This window comes from Trichosurus vulpecula, chromosome 1 (assembly GCF_011100635.1).
Source record: "Trichosurus vulpecula isolate mTriVul1 chromosome 1, mTriVul1.pri, whole genome shotgun sequence".
NCBI classification, from domain to species: domain Eukaryota; kingdom Metazoa; phylum Chordata; class Mammalia; order Diprotodontia; family Phalangeridae; genus Trichosurus; species Trichosurus vulpecula.
The window spans coordinates 6,616,458-6,629,533 of NC_050573.1; the positions used below are offsets into that span (position 1 = coordinate 6,616,458).

A 13,076-nucleotide genomic window follows, 5' to 3' on the forward strand; every position below is an offset into this window, starting at 1 on the left:
CCATGGAAGGTCAGGTTCTAGATGCTGATAAGATCAGGAAAGCCTTCCTGCAGAAGGTGAGTTTCATGCCAAGTCTTGAAGGAGGCCAACATTCTTAGAGTTGGCAGTGAAAAAGGAGAGTCCCCCAGGCAGTGGAGAGGATTATCCAAAGGTGCAGACATGGGGCATCTAGTGATGGGTGAGAGGAACCCTGAGTAAACCAGGAAAACTGATTCATACACTGAGTGGGGAAGGAAAAGACATCAGGAAACAAGTATTTATTAAGTTCCTACTATGTGGCAAACCCTATGGTAAGTACTTGACAATATCCTTATAACAAGCCTGGGATAAAAATGCTATTATGATCCCATTTTACATGGGGTCTTGTTGTGACTTGGTCAGGATCACAATCTAGTATGTGTCTGAGGCCAGATTTGAACTCAGGTCTTCCTGGCTCTAGGCCCAGTTCCTTATCCACTTAGCTAGAGAGGCGTGAGGTAGCAGACTGGAAAGGTGGGGAGGGTTAGGGTAGACTCTACAATATTCAGTGCTTTAATGTTCAGTGTTTTAATACCTGCAAATCATATTCTCTGGAGGACCTCCTCACCTATGGGGGCTCCGGTTTTCATATGGACTCTGCAGTGTACACTCTGTTCAATGACCTCTGGTGAGCACGTGGTTCACTGCTTTATGCACTGCTTGAAAATGATAATCCGAAGGTCATTGAATAATGTTATCTCTGTCACTGTATCTCTCAAGGAGCCTGGTATGATTTTAATGGATTAATTTGTTGCAATTGGGGCACCTCCCCAATTCACAGGGCACAGGGGACTTTCACAGTTCCAGGTTCAATACACTGTGTGTGTCTGTATCCATCCATGGCTCTTGAAGCCCCACCATAGTATTTATTTTCACTAATTAGCCAGATGAGACAACTCCTTCAAAACAATGGTATTTTAATGAAATAGAATGGCAAGAAAAGGGGCAACTAGGTGGCACAGTGAATACAGTCAGGCCCTGGAGTCAGGAGGATCTGAGTTCAAATCTGGCCTCAGACACTTGACACACTTACTAGCTGTATGTCTTTGGGCAAGTCACTTAACCCCAATTGCCCTGCCTTCCCTCCTCCAAAAAAGTAAGAGAAGTAGAAACTATAGAACCTGGGAGAATATCCGTATTTCCCCATGTATAAGAAGCACCCTTTTCCAAAAAATTTCGGGTCTAACAACTGGGTACATCTTATACAGTGGTTGTAGATTTTTTTACTTGCATTTCCCGCTTTTTCGTGCTTGTTGTCTTTGTGCTCATTGTTTCTCATTTGTTACCAGTATTCACAGCATGAGGTTTGGGGGAGGGGTGGTCTGGCCACTGGAAGTCACCTCCTCCCCTAGGGCTGGATAGGCTCAGCCACTGGTGGACGCTGGCACTGGTGTCTGCCAATTCTACTGGCTGTGCAGAGGCGCGTTCTCAGGTTCTGGTGTTGGCTCTTGTCTGCTCCATCTCCCTGGGGCTCAGGATCTCTTGCTGGTCTGCTGAGATGGGGCTTGCTGGAATGACTCTTGTCCTGCCCTGGACCACTTTAGCAGGATGGACCCTTCCTGTAGATCTCCCTAGCCTCCCAAGCTAAAAGACTGCTGTACTCCTAGGATCCACTATTCCAGGATTTTTCCTGGGCAATATTCTCTAGGTTTTTCAAGGTTAACAAGGGTTAAATGAGAGCATTTACTTTACTCTGCCATCATGGCACCTGGAAGTTCAAGTATGTGACATGTCTGCTGGCTGATATTCCCAAGTAGCTGCTACTGGTGCTGCAGGCCTTGCACTTCTGTCTCACCCAGTTCTGAGACATCCCTGTCATACACTGAGAGGTTTAGGGATCACTACTGCTACCAGTGATTGAGTTGGGGCTAGGACCACTTCGGCTCCACTATGGCCTAGTTTGTGCTGGTGTAGTCACGCACTCTGTGATCTCCCATCCAGGCACAACAGATCATTCCTTGTGACCTTTCTGGCCTCTCCTGATCTAGAAATCTGCCACAGTGCATTCTGCATCCTCAAAATTTGTTCAGATTCACTTCTTAGAGGGACCTGACAGAATTTATGGGAGAGCTCTGGTGAGTCACTGCTTCCACACGAAAAAATATTCTGACTCACTATTGACTGGAGAAACGCAAATCAAAACAATTCTGAGGTACTATCTCATACCTATTACATTACATAATAGGACAGAAAAGGTAAATGGAAAATGTTGGAGCTGATGTGGGGGAAAATGAAACATTAATGCACTGTTGTCAGCATTGTGAATTGATTAATCCATTTTATGGAACAATTTGGAACCATGCCCAAAGGGCTGTGAAACCATTGACCCATTGACCAACCCTTTGACCTAGCAATGTGACCATATGTCTGTATCCCAAAAGAGTTGACAAACAAAAAGAAAAAGTACAAAACTATTAACAGCAGCTCTTTTCTTGGGGTAACACACTAGAAATTGATGGGAAGTACATCAATTGGGAAATCAATCATGGCTGAATAAGTTGTGGTACGTAATTATAACAGAATGGTATTGTACTATAAGAAATGATAAGCAAGATGCTCTCAGAAAAACCTGGATTGGTGCTAAGTGAAACATGCTAGGTACAAAGGCACAGCAATTGTAAGGTGATCAGCTGTGAATGCCTTAGCTATTGTAACCAATGCAACAATCCATAACAAGTCTGAAGCACATAGTATGAAAAATGTTATCCATCCCCAGAGAAAGAACTGATGATATGTGAACACAGATTGAAGCAACTTCTTTTTTTACTTTATTTTTCTTGATTTTTTGTCTTTTTTTCCAGCTTGACTGTTATGGATACATTTTACATAATTACACATAATTAACCTGTATGGAATTGCTTGCCTTCTCATGGGGTGGAGAGAGAAAGGGAGAGAATTTGGAATTCAAAGTTTTAAAAACAAATGTTAAAATAATAAAAAAGGAAAAAAAAGAAAAAGAAAAGAAATATAAAAGAAATATAAGCTGTCAACAGCCATTTTAAAAAATCACTAAATCACCAGTGATTAGATAAAAACAAATTAAGACAACTCTGAGGTACTGAGTAAAACCCATCCATCTGAGTCAGAGAACAAAAAAAGAAAATGATGACAGCTGGAGAGGTTATGGGAAAACAGGTACATTAATTCATTGTTGGTGGAGCTGTGAAGTCGTTTAATCGTTCTGGAAAACAATTTAAAAGTACGCTCCCAAAGCCACTAAATTATGCATACTGTTTCACCCTGCAATACCACTTCAAAGCCTAGACACAGAGAGATTTTAAATAAAGAGTAAGAGGACCCAAATCACAAAATAATTAATAACAATTCTTTTTTTTGGTGGCAAAGATTTAGACATTGAGGTATTGCCTATCAACTGAGGAATGGTTCAGTAAGTTATCAAATATGAAAGCAATGGAATTCTATGTTATAAGAAATGATGAAAGGGATGGTTTCAGAGAAACCATTCAGAGTTACATCCCTCTATGAAAACTGATTGCATTGAAATTCTCTTTCCCCAAACCAAGTTGAGGATATTTCTGATTTCTATCCCACAAATTAATAGATTAGTATCTTTCTTTCACATTTTACCTTTGTCCAATTATTCCCATAGCATTCTGAAAGAATGAGCTATTTCAGGGATTTAATCTTATATGAGACTCTGCATGCATTAGTAGACTGATGACAAGTTTGGTATATGGAATGACTACACATTCAGGTTGAAAACAGCAAGGTCTCACATACTTGCATTGTGCTTATATCTTCTACTGACTGCTTGCTCTGATTATAGAAATTTTCCATAAAAGGAAAAAGCAGTGTCATGATTATACTACTATCAAACCTGTCCTTCAGGCTTAAGCCTAACAGCACATATATAACAGGATAAGACATCCTTAGCTCTGTTTGATTTTGGGTAAGAGTCACAATTAAGCAGCCCACCATGCGGTAATAATTCCACCTCAAAGCCAGATTCAGGAATAGTCAGGTGGGAAACATTCCTGTTCAAAGGAACACAATGGGAAACCTGAGTCAGGAGGATCCTATCTTAGGCTGATGTTAGGGTTATCCTTTTGGCTTTCTCCCAGATGAAAACGTCCACTTTTTTTAAAAAATTTAATTTATTTAATATATTTAGTTTTCAGCATTGATTTTCACAAGAGTTTGAATTACAAATTTTCTCCCCATTTCTACCCTCCTCCCCCACTCTAAGATGGCATATATTCTGGTTGCCCTGTTCCCCAGGCAGCCCTCCCTTATGTCACCCCACTCGCCTCCCATCCCCTTTTAGCTTATCTTCTTGTAGTGCAAGATAAATTTCTACACCCCATTGCCTGTGTATCTTATTTTCTACTTGCATGCAAATTTTTTTTTGTTTTTGAACATCTGTTTTTAAAACTTTTGAGTTCCAAATTCTCTCCCCTCTTCCCTCCCCACCCACCCTCCCCAAGAAGTCAAGCAATTCAACATAGGCCACATGTGTATCATTGTGTATAATCCTTCCACAACACTCATGTTGGGAAAGACTAACTATATTTTGATCCTTCCAAACCTATCCCCCTTTATCCAATTTTCTCCCTTGACGCTTGTTTTTGATTACCTCCTCCCCCATCTGCCCTCCCTTCTGTCATCCCCCCTTTTTATCTTCTTCTTCCTTCTTTCCTGTGGGGTAAGATACCCAATTGAGTGTGTATGGTATTCCCTCCTCAGGTCAAATTCAATGAGAGCAAGATTCACTCATTCCCCCTCACCTGCCTTCTGTTCTCTTACTATAGAACTGCTTTTTCTTGCCACTTTTATGCAAGATAATTTACCCCATTCTATCTCTCCCTTTCTCCCTCTCTCAATATATTCCTCTCTCGTTCCTTAATTAGATTTTATTTCTTTTAGATATCATCCCTTCATCTTCAACTCACCCTGTGCCCTCTCTCTCTCTCTCAATATATATACATACATACACACACACACATTTACATACATATATATATATGCATATTCCCTTCAGCTACCCTAATACTGAGGTCTCATGAATCATACACATTATCTTTCCATGTAGGAATGTAAACAAAACAGTTCAACTTTAGTAAGTCCCTTTCGATTTCTTTTTCTTGTTCTTTTTCTTGGTTACCTTTTCATGCTTCTCTTGATTCTTGTGTTTGAAAGTCAAATTTTCTATTCAGTTCTGGTCTTTTCACTGAGAAAGCTTGAAAGTCCTCTATTTTATTGAAAATCCATATTTTGCCTTGGAGCATGATACTCAGTTTTGCTGGGTAGGTGATTCTGGGTTTTAATCCTAGCTCCGTTGACCTCCGGAATATCGTGTTCCAAGACCTGAGATCTCTTAATGTAGAAGCTGCTAGATCTTGGGTTATTCTGATTATGTTTCCACAATACTCCCATTGTTTCTTTCTGGCTCCTTGCAGTATTTTCTCCTTGACATGAGAGCTCTGGAATTTGGCGACAATATTCCTAGGAGATTTTTTTTTGGGATCTATTTGAGGAGGCGATCGGTGGATTCTTTCAATTTCTATTTTGCCCTGTGGCTCTAGAATGTCAGGGCAGTTCTCCTTGATAATTTCTGGAAAAATGATATCTAGGCTCTTTTTTTGATCATGGATTTAAGGTAGTCCAATAATTTTTAAATTATCTCTCCTGGATCTGTTTTCCAGGTCAGTGGTTTTTCCAATGAGATATTTGACATTGTCTTCTATTTTTTCATTCCTTTGATTCAGTTTTATAATATCTTGATTTCTCATAAAGTCACTAGCTTCCACTTGCTCCAATCCCATTTTTAAGGTAATATTTTCTTCAGTGGTCTTTTGAACCTCCTTTTCCTTTTGGCTAATTCTGCCTTTCAAGGCATTCTTCTCCTCATTGGCTTTTTGGAGCTCTTTTGCCATTTGAGTTAGTCTATTTTTAAGGTGTTGTTTTCTTCAGTATTTTCTTCAGTATTTTTTTGGGTCTCCTTTAGCAAGTCATTGACTTGTTTTTCATGGTTTCCTCGCATCCTTCTCAATTCTCTTCCCATTTTTTCCTCTACTTCTCTAACTTGTTTTTCCAAATCCTTTTTGAGCTCTTCCATAGCCTGAGACCAATTCCTGTTTTTCTTGGAGGCTTTTGTTGTAGGCTCTTTGACTTTGTTGATTTCTTCTGTCTGTATGTTTTGGTCTACTTTGTCACCAAAGAAAGATTCCAAAGTCTGAGACTGAATCTGGGTGCGTTTTCGCTGCCTGGCCATATTCCCAGCCAACTTACTTGACCCTTGAGTTTTTCAGCAGGGTATGACTGCTTGTAGAGTGAAGAGTACTATGTTCCAAGCTTGGGGGGATGTGCTGTTGATTTCAGAGCTATTACAGCCAGCTCTGCCACACAGCACTCCTCCTTCCCCAAGAACCCCCAACCCGGACTGGACTTAGATCTTCAGCAGGCTGTGCACTCCTGCTCTGATCCACCACATAATTCCTCCCACAAGGTGGGCCTGGGGTCAGAAACAACTGCAGCTGTAGTTCTGTAGCTGCCCCACCTCTGCTGCCCCCGGGGCAGTGGCCGAACTGCGAACTTCTTCTTTCATTCTGTCCCGAGCAGCTTTTCCCACTAACCTTCTCTGTTATCTTTGGTGTTTGTGGGTTGAGAAGTCTGGTAACTGCTGCAGCTCACTGATTCAGGGCACTAGGGCACACTCTGCCTGGCTCCTAGTCTGGTTGGTTGGCGCAGCCCATGCTCAGCTCTGCTCTGCTCCCCTGCACTCCCAGCTCTGTAATCGATACATGTTACCCAGAGACCATCCAGGCTGTCCTGGGCTGTAGCCCTGCTTCCCTCTGCTATTTTGTGGGTTCTGCAGTTCTAGAGTTGGTTCAGAGCCATTTTTATAGGTTTTTGGAGGAACTTGGTGGGGAGCTCACGCTAGTCCCTGCTTTCCTGCCGCCATATTGGCTCCACCCCCCAAAAACCCCCACTTGTGACAGTTCAAGATCGCATTCCCTCTGAGTAGCTTGTGGCATTTCTCTCCATTGGTGCATTATTGACTTAATGAATCCATCACACAACTATATCTAAATTCAAACCTCAAAATAAAATCAGTTACACTCTCAAGAGCTTTTACCTCAGTTGAGAAGTTTCACCAATCACAGCTTAGGATTGGTTACAGTTATTTTTCCACTCATGGAGTTACAATGAGCAATTAAAGTCTTCCAGGATATGCGAGATTTCACTTAATGCTCTTCAGTAGTTTTTCTTTTCTTCTCAAGTTTAAATTTGTCCTGGTGTAAAGACCTAGCATTACAAATCTTTTCTATATTATATACATACACTGGTAAATTCTCAATAAACCAGTTTCATTGTTTAGGAAATTTGTAACCCAAACTTCATAAAAGTGGGAAAAGTGTACAAAAATATTTGTAGGAGATCTTTCTGTGGTAGCAAAGAATTGGAAATTGAGGGGATCCCCAGCATCCTGAACAAGTTGTGGTATCTGATTATGATGGAATAATATTGTAAGAAATGATGAGAAGGATGCTCTCGGGAAAACCTTGAAAGACCTTCACAGGCTGATGCAAAGTGAAATGTACTGGATACAAAGTAACAGCAATATTGTAAGATGATCAGCTGTGAATGACTTGGATATTCTCAGTAATGCAGTGATCCAAGACCAATCTGAAGGACTTGTGATGAAGAATGCTATTCATCCACAGAGAAGGAACTGATAGTGTCTGAATACAGATTGAAGCATAATTTTTATTTTCTTTTATTTTTCTTTTATTTTTTTCTTGTCTATGTTTTCTTTCACAACATGAATATTATGAAAATGTTTTGCATGACTATACATGTATAGCTTATATGGAATTGCTTGCCTTCTCACTGGGGGAGGGTGAGGAAAGAGAATTTGGAACTCAAAGTTTTAAAAATGGGTGTTAAAAGTTGCTTTTACATGTAACTAGGGAAAAATAAAATACTAAATAAAAAAAATGACAATCATCAAAATTATCTGGTACTGGCTAAGAAGCAGAGTGGTGGATAATTGGAACATGTTAGGTACACAAGAAACAGTACTCAATGACTATAGCTATCTACCATTTTTATTAACCAAAAACTCTAGCTTCTGGGATAAGATATCACTATTTGATAAAAACTGTTGGGAAAATTGGAAAAGAGTATGGCAGAAACTAGGCAAAGATTAACATCTCACATTCCATACCAAGGTAAGGTCAAAATGGGTACACGATTTAGACATAAAGGATGATCCCATAAGCAAATTAGGGGAGCAAGGAATAGCTTACCTGTTAGATCTCTGAAGAAGGGAAGAGTTTATGACCGAACAAGAGATAGAGAACATTATAAATTGCAAAATGGATAATTTGATTTCATTAAATTAAAAAATTTTTGCTCAAACAAAACCACTGCAACCAAGATTAGAAGGAAAGCACAAACCTGAAAACAATTTTTACCTCCGGTGTTTCTGATAAAGGCCTCATTTCTCAAATGTATAGAGAAGAGTGTCAAATTTATAAGAATACAAGTCATTTCCCCAATTGATAAATGGTTAAAGGATATGAACAGGTAGTTTTGTGATGAAGAAATGAAAGCTATCTATAATTGAATGTAAGAAAAATGCTCTAAATCACTATTGATTAGAGAAATGCAGATTTAAACAACTCTAAGGTACCTTCTCACACTTATAAGATTGCATAATATGACAAGAAGGAAAATGATAAATGTTGGAAAAGACGTGGGGGATTCGGAATACCACTGTACTGTTGGTGAAGATGAGGACTGATTCCTCCATTCTGGAGAGCAATTTTGAACTATGCCCAAAGGACTATCAAACTGTGCATACCCTTTGTTGTAGCCATGCCACTACTAGGTCTATATCCCAAGAGATCATAAAAAGTGTGAAAGGACCCAAATGTACAAAAATATTTATAGTATTTCTTTTTGTGGTGGCCATGAATTGGAAATTGAGTGAAAACCCATCAATTGAAGAATAGCTAAACGAGATGTGGTATATGAATATGATGGAATATTATGGTTTTCTAAGAAATGATGAGCAGGTGTATTTCAGAAAAACCTGGAAAGACTTACATGACCTGATGCTGAGTGAAGTGAGTAAAACCAAGAAAATATTGTACACAACAACAGCAACATTGTGCCATGAGTAAGTAGGAAAGACTTAGCTCTTCTCAGCAAAAAAATGATGCAAGGCAATTCCAAAAGACTCACAATGGAAAATGCTATCCATACCCAGAGAAAAAAACCATGGAGTCTCAATGCAGATGGAAGCATACTATTTTCACTTTCTTTTTCTTTCTCCTGGTTTTCCCCTTATGTTCTGATTCTTCTTTCACAACATGACAAATGTGGAGATATGTTTAATATGATTGTACATTTATTGCCTATATCAGATCGCCTGCCATGTTTGGGAGGAGGTTAATTTTTAAAACTAAAAATCTTATCAAGTGAAAGTTGAAAATTAAAAATAAATAAACATAATTTTGAAAAAAGAAACTTTAAAATAAGAAAGAAAACAAAAGAAAACTAATAAAAAAGAAGAAAAAGTATATTAAAAAAATTCTTGAAAGATCTTGTCCAGGCTTTCTTTTTCTTAACGTGGCTTTCAGGTAGTCCAATAATTCTTATGTTATATCACCTAGAGGTATTTTGTAGGTGAGTTGTTTTCCCAATGAGAAATTTCACATTTTCTTCTTCTTTTTTTTTTACTTTTTTGATTTTGCTTTGATCATATCTTGATATCTCATAGATTCATTAGTTTCCACTTGCTCAATTCAAATTTTTAAGAAATTCTTTTCTTCAGTGAGCATTTATAATTTTTTTTCATTTGGTCAATTATATTTTATAGAGAGTTATTTTTCTTGGTAAATTTTTATATCACTTTTCCCATCCAATTGACTCTTGTTTCATGATTCTCTAATACTATTCTTATTCCTTTTCCAGATTTATCTTTTACTTCACTAATGAGTATGTAGAAATCATTTTTAATCTCTTCCAGGAATTCTTTTCATGCTTGAGGCCAAATTGCATTTTTCATTAAAGTTTCACATGTAGCCATTTTGACACTATTGTCCTCTTCTAGATTTATGACTTGGAATAATAACTTTCTGTAGTCAAGCTCCTTTTAATTCTTTGATTATTTTTATGCCTTTATTATTATTACTATTTTTATTGTGACTTGGAGTTTTTGTGTGATTTGTGCTATGATCCAGCAATGTGTCAAACTTTTTGGGCCAGGACTCTAGGTCTTATTGTTGGCATTCAATGAGCTTCAGGGCTTTCTGTAGAGGAGAGGCTTCCTTTCTGATTTGACTGGGGGGTGGGGTCTCCCCTGGCTGTAGGGTTTAGTTGTTGTTCTGCTCCAGGGGTGGGGCCTAAATGCTGGGTTGCTATGGAAACAGTGACTCTGTACTGGTAAGCAGAGGAGCAAGGTCTCTGTTGGCCTGCCCTGGGGGGTGGGGTGAGGTGGGGTTGTCACTACTCTTCAACAAAGGAGTAAAAGACTTCATGGTGGCTTGGCTGGGGATGGAGTGACTGGGGGGATGCTTGTTGAGCTGCATAGACTGCTAACATGACTAGGGGCTTACAGGAGGGTGGACCCTCCCTGGTGGATTGCTCCAGTTATTGGAGGTTTGCTTCAGGTTGCCTGCTGTGAGACTGGCTGCTTCCCTTAGACCCTGCTCTCCTCCCAGCCCAGTGAGAAAGATCTTTCCTGCCTGACTGATTGCCTGCTTCCCTGTTCCTAGATCAATTTTGAACCAGTTTTCTAGTTGTTTCAAGGGGAATTTTAAAGGTCTTCAGAGGGTTCCTTCCTCAGTCCACCATGCTGGCACCAGAACAGACTTCAAATCATGGAGAGGACAAAATAGGCTTTCAAGGGGCAGCAGAACTGAAGCAATGAGAGGGGAGCACGCGCAGGGAGGGAAAAGATCCTCCCCTGCCTGAGGCTGGGGAAGGAGACTTAGAGGGTGAATGTCAGAGATGGGGAGGGGCCCTCAGGCCAAAGAGCAGGGATGGAGGAGGGGAGGAAGGGCCTGAGGGAGAAGCTGCTTCTGTCCTGTGGTCACAAGGCACCTCTCTGGAGCCCAGAAGGGAGGGCACAGGGGGAGCAGGCCTGAGAGGGGTTTTTGTTTCACTTCCCCATCAGTCTGTGTGACTGTCAGCATCAGCATCACTATCCCACAGCAGACAGTAATAATCAGCCTCATCCTTAGCCTGGAGCCCAGAGATGCTCAGGGTGGCTGTATTCCCTGACTTGGAGCCAGAGAATCTGTCAGGGATCCCTGAGGGCCTCTTGCTTTCCTCATAAATCACCAGGACAGGGACCTGGCCAGATTTCTGCTGGAACTAGTATACATATTTACTACTAAACTGCTCCCCAACACAGGAGATGGAGGCCATCTCTCCCAGGCTTTTGGACATGAAGGTGGCTGAGTCAGTACATAGGAGGCCCCAGAACCTACAAGGGAAGGAAAGAAGAGATTGGTTAGAGGCGGAAGCCTCTCTCCCTCAAGGGAACCACCTCAGACAATGGAGAGGATAATTCAGTTTGGTCAGAAATGACAGCTTATGGAAGCAGGGGGAGAAGCCAGACTCTTCAGGGTCAGGAGAATTGGAATCAGGGATGGTGTTTGGCTCAGCTCAGGCTCAGGGCTGACCCCAAGATGTCCAAGACTGAGGGACCTGCAGGTCACACTCATCTCCTCAAACACATGACATCTGGTCTCCCTTCATCCCTTGTCAACAGAATTTTGAAAGCATTTCAAACTGGACAAGTCTCTAACCTGAGAATGGCTGGAGCTGAAATAAAGGAGGTCAGAGGCAGGTGTGTCAGGACAGAAAGTAGGGGTGTAACATTTCAGAGTGAGGAAAATGACTTGCAAGCATGGAAGACTCCAGCCCTCCAGAGAGGGAGAGCTTAGCCTGTTGGGGCACAGGTAGTACTCGTCAAGGAGTGGGCTGGACTATGACATAGGTATTCCTAGCTCTTGATTAGTTATTCCCACATCAGGCTCATGGAGGGACAATTCAGGTGTTCCTGGTTCCTGGGGAGCAGTCTCCAAGTTGATTGTCTCCCATATGGGTGCACTATCAGGTTCAGGTCACTTAGCAGTTACAAGGAAGAGGGATTGTGAGTGAGTGAAACCAGATGATGGATGGCTTTGAGGTCCCTGGGAAATAGGGGGCAGTGAACACCTAGTGCTTAGTCAAAGCAGTATACTTTGCCAGATGGTGCGATCATCCAAAATGAGAAGGATTGTTGTTATATCTAGTTCAGGGCCCAGCCTGCTTGCTGGGCCTTAGCTCTGGGAAACAGGGCATCTCTAAAATGTTTGGAGACCTTGTACCTGGGGAGTGTATTAGTAAGGCAATAATAACAATACAGATGATAATTGTCAAAATGCCCATGTAGTTCTGTATCTCAAAGTATATGAGACTCTCCACATAGAAGGTAAAAGAAGTAAACCATTTATTCAGACACCAGAGAACCATATCCCATAACCAAATGTTCACTTCCCACAACCAGTTTGCCCACTTTACCATAACAGTAAGCAACTTAAAACACCATATCACAGCATGGAGCCTCACCATCCCAAAACCTCTCTGATGCCCCCTTCCCAAAGACAAACTCACAGTACAGCTAGGTCAGCCTGTCCAGCTCTAACAATCATGAGGGCAGCCATTAGCAGCAACAACTGCTCTCTCTCTCTCTCTCTCTCTCTCTCTCTCTCTCTCTCTCTCTCTCTCTCCCTCTCTTCATTTCCTGTGACATAACTTCCTTTTCCTGTCAGGAAGCTTCTCCCACCACATGCAACCTAGGTTTCCTGTCACTTAAGCAGGTCACATGGCCTATTAATGGGTGGGAAAGATTTTCAAATCTAAATTGCTATTACTATCAGCCCCAACATCTTTCTTATCCACTACATAGGGTGATGGGAATTCTGGGAAAACTGGTGTCAACAGAACTTTACACAACAATATAACAGAGATAACACAACATAAGCATATAAAACAATGTCATCATTCCCCCCTAGAATGATTGGGGTAAGGGGCTCAGG

At 40.9% G+C, this 13,076-nt stretch overlaps 1 pseudogene; it reads right to left on the reverse strand.

Annotated features, from left to right (window-relative positions):
* The window catches only part of LOC118845057, a 48,198-nt pseudogene that overhangs the window by 11,175 nt on the left and 23,947 nt on the right, over nt 1–13,076 (reverse strand).